Below are 4,618 nucleotides of genomic sequence, written 5' to 3'. Positions count from 1 at the left end.
CAATTTGTTACACGTGTCACATACTGATTGGCGCGTGGTGTGTAATTGACACACTTTTAAAAGTTTTGGTGTGTAATATTATTCCGGTCTTTAACAGATGTGTAAGAGGGATTTGGGGACAAGATCAATGGGTAAAGTATGTATTTTGCCTTTAAAATTGGAACTCATCTGAAAAACTTTTGTGAAGTGTCTCGAATTTTTATGCTTACTATGAAATACAGTCCCGGAGTTATTTAGTAGTTATATATGCAATTGGAGCTAATTTCGAGTTTTTTTAGTGAATGAAGAATTTATAACTGTCAAATTCTGGAGTTTTACTACACTTAAATTTTGAGTTGGAAATTTGGTATGGTTGACATTTCATTTCAATTCATATTTGAAAATTCGGATAAGGGCCATATTTATCCTTCTACTATCGAAAATAAGTTATATCTACTCTCCGTTTCAGTTTCTTATTAAAAATAACCTTAGCGTTGTACTTTGGGATTATAATTAACCCCCAAACGTTAAATCTCTCTTCAAAATTTAAAATTCCCACGTGGCACGATCTGATTGAATGTAAAAGATCCACTCTACCGTTCATTTTAAACAACCCGCCCCGCCCGAAGCCCCTCACCTTTCTTTGTGATTTGTTTACAGCTTCTGAAATGGGATGATGAGGAAAGATCATTTGTTGCTGGTATAACGATTTGTTTACACATTCACTGATTTATTTACAGCTTATGAAAGGTCGTGGTGCTCGTTTTGCCAAGTATCTTGTTGCCGAGCTCTTAGATTTGAGAGTGGAAATTGAGAGGGAAAGGCAAATGCTGAAAGGCAATGAAGAGCAGCATTTCACCAGAAAAGATTTTAAGCAAATAGTCTTCTAAATTTTTGGCCAAGATGAATCAACCAGTAGGCATGTATTGAATATCCAAAGTTCAGTCTCATCTGAACGAAAGAAGATATTGAGAATGAAAAGAGACACCAAATATCTCAACATTAGTGCCTACGGAGGAATATTTCTCTTGTATAGAGTTTTCCTTGATTAACAACCATTTTGGCTTCTTTGCCTCCATTTTTCATGGTAAAACTATCATTTTAAATTCTACAATTGCTTGAAATATAAACAGATTCAAGATTATTTTATTCTCAGGTGTTGTAATGAAAGTGCAATATAATTTATCTAAAAGAACAACTCTTATGTTATTATGAAAGCAGGCCATTCTTTATACAGTACATATTTTTTTCTTAACCTTTTAACACGAACTTACGAATTTGTCGTAACTTTCTATTGTACATTTGCAATGGATTAAAGAAAAACCAGAGATGAAAAATAGATGATAAGAATAAAAGTGAGACTGGGAATAAGCGTTGATTTGATGCTCTCGTGCTGGTATGATTTTATTATGTTGACCCATATCTGCACAGCTTCGTCAAAGCGATAGAGAAAGAGGATTCGCTGGAGAGCCACCTGAATATTGGGAGTTCAATGTGAGAACAAGTGAGAGAAGAGGATGTTCATATTTTTCAGATAATATTTTCCCGCTCCAAGATGTGAATATGGCTTTAGGGACGGGGGGGGGGGAGTCAGGTTATTTGGTTGGGTCGGGTTGTTCAAAATGAAAAGGTGGGCTAGGTCTAACAATCAGATCATACCACGTGTATTTTAAAGTTTTGAAAAAGGATTAAACATGTGGGGGTAATTTACTCCCAAAGTATAACGGCAAGGTTATTTTTAACGAGAAACTTAAACGGAGAGTAGATATAACTTATTTCGATAATATAGGGATAAATATGACCCTTTTTCGTTGAAAATTTGCATACGGAAAAGGCCTAAAAATGCCATTCAACTTACAGAAATAATCTATCAATACCATCCGTTAAAAGCTTTCTATTTTCATGCCACTACGGTTACACATTTGGCCCATCTATGCCATTATTTGACTAACGACTGAAATTATTTTTTTTTAAAATATTTATAAGACCCACATCTCCACGTGTCCTGTCATTATTGGTCGTACTTAACCCATGCCCTACATAATTTTAACCTTGGTTAGGTCTTTCCCTCGGACCCATTACTCCAAAACCCTCAAATCTTGACTCTGTTGCGACCACTAGCAGCACCACCACTCAACAAACTTCACCCGGTAAGTCTTCATTGAACTGGCGTTCCAACACTCCAATTGCAACTAAAAAAACGGAACTTTCAAAGAAGTGGTATTGATTACGAGTATTTTACTTAGATTCTTGCAAGAAATGACTGGTATTTATTGCTAAACCATGAGTATAAAGCCAAGAGGGTTACTTTGAATCAGCAAGCAGTTGTTAGTATTCTGCATAATCAAGAAAATCCATTACACCCTTTTAGATTTTACATCTGGACTTCGAATATTTGTCCCTCTTTTGCTAAGAATCAATCAGTTAAGGGGGTCTTAGGTAATGTACTGTATAGAAAAGGTCCCCTTTTGTTGTCAGCTGAGCTAGTTCAGGATATCAGAAACTCTAGAAATGTAATTATTGTAGATTTGCTTTGTGTTCTGATTGGGAGTTGGGGAGATTAGGCTTGGGGAAGTACTGTGCTGACATTTTGGAGCAGGTGGATTTGTATAATGCAGTGATAATGGAGAAATTAGATTTAATGGAGGTTTTAGGGTTGTTGATTTGGGGAAGACTATTTTTAGGTTTGGGTTAATGATTTGGGTATGTTTTAACCGGGTTGAGTTTGGGTAGATAGGCCTAAACAAAGTTAAAATTATGTAGGGCAAGGGTTAAGTCGGACCAATAATGACAGGACACGTGGAAATGTGGATCTTATAAATATTTAAAAAAAAAATCAGCCGTTAGTCAAGTAGTGGCATAGATGGGCCAAATGTGTAATGGTAGTGGCATGGAAATAGCAAGCTTTTAACGGATGACATCGATAGGCCATTTCTATAAGTTGATTGGCATTTTTAGGCCTTTTCCGATTTGCATAAAATAAGATGATGTAACGACCCAGCCGGCCATTTTGTGTATTGCAGTCTCGTTCCCCTATTCACTTCTTCTTCTATGTTCATTTGTGGTTATGTGATTTTCCCGAGGGGTTAGTTTGGTTCCGGGGATGTTTCGCAGTGAATTGGGACACTTAGTCCCAAGGTTGGAAGCTTAAGTTGGAAGAGTTGACCAGAGTTTGACTTTTGTGTAGACGACTCCGGAATGATGTTTTGATTCTGATAGCTTCGTATAATGATTTTGGACTTAGGCATATGTCCGGATATTGATTTCGAGGTTCGTATGCTGGTTTGAGACTTTTTGGCGAAAGTTGGAAAGTTGAAGGTTTGGAAGGTTGAGAGGTTTAACCGAGAGTTGACTTAGTTGATATCGGGTTCGGATTTTAGTTCTAGAAGTTGAAATAGGTCTGTTGTGTCATTTGGAACTTGCATGCAAAATTTGAGGTCATTCGGAGTTGTTTTGGTATGGTTCGACATTGGTTTTAGAAGTTGGAAGTTCATTAGTCTTGAATTGATGTGCGATTCGAGGTTTTGGTGTTGTTTGATGTGATTTGACGCTTCGAGTAAGTTTGTATGGTGTTTAAGACATGTTGGTATATTAGGACGGGGTCCCGGTGGCCTCGAGTATGTTTCGGATCAAGTTCGGCTTCATTTTGGACTTAGTGGGACTGCTGATTTCTGTGCTTCTGGTTTCCTTTTTCGCAATCGCGAAAAATTAGTTGTGATCGCGTAGAGTCTTTGCTGGCAGGTGACTTGTTTCTCTTCGCATTCCGGAAGCCTTGGAATGTTGTTCATCGCGGACGTGAGTGTGGGTTTGCGGTCGCATATAAGGAAGGTGAGGCTGTGTGGTGGCACGCGTTGTTCTTTGTGATCGCGAGATATGGTATGCGATCGCGAAGCTTGTTATTAGTTGCTCATCACGTTCGCAACAGTAGACCTCGTTCGCGTAAGAGGTTTTGTCAAATTAATTAGTATAACGGATGATCACTACTGAAAAATTGGTCTACGGTAACGGTTGAAAAACAGTTCCCACAGAATGCCAAACCGTTGCCATAGGGATATTGGAACGGTTTAAAGCCCGTCACATCAGCCGGCGTACCCATAGGTCTACTGGAACGCTTCTTGCAACGATTTGCATCGCCGTGACAGTAGATACGTCTATCGCAACAGTTTTCCCTTTCTCTGTTGGAACGGTTATTTTTTTAAATTGGAACGGTTTTAAACCGTTACTATATTGTTTATACAACGGTTTTTAACCGTTACCATATTATTTAAAGCAACACTTATGTAAGCTATTGCTACGGTTATGTTGTATATAGTCACGGTTTCTTTAGGCTATCGTAACGGTTATATTTGTATTTGAAACGGTTTGTAGATCATTTTGGAATAGTTTACGGGACCTATTGCAACGGTTTACATTGTCTACTGGAACGCTATTTGTGTCCTATTGCAACGGTTCTGGTAGGCTATTGTATCAGTTCAGTTAAAACCAAAATATAGCACCTGTTATAATTAAATAGTTATACATATAATAAATTATAATAACACTAAAATTTAAATACATCATAAAATGAAACTATTAATAATACAAAATTATTCATCAAGCAAATAATACCATAAAGCAAATGTTCTACCGTACCCCATGA

The sequence above is a fragment of the Nicotiana attenuata genome, chromosome 9, assembly GCF_001879085.1.
Source record: "Nicotiana attenuata strain UT chromosome 9, NIATTr2, whole genome shotgun sequence".
Classification (NCBI taxonomy): Eukaryota; Viridiplantae; Streptophyta; class Magnoliopsida; order Solanales; family Solanaceae; genus Nicotiana; species Nicotiana attenuata.
The sequence above is the reverse complement of the archived record's forward strand: the minus strand, read 5'-3'. Positions refer to the sequence as shown.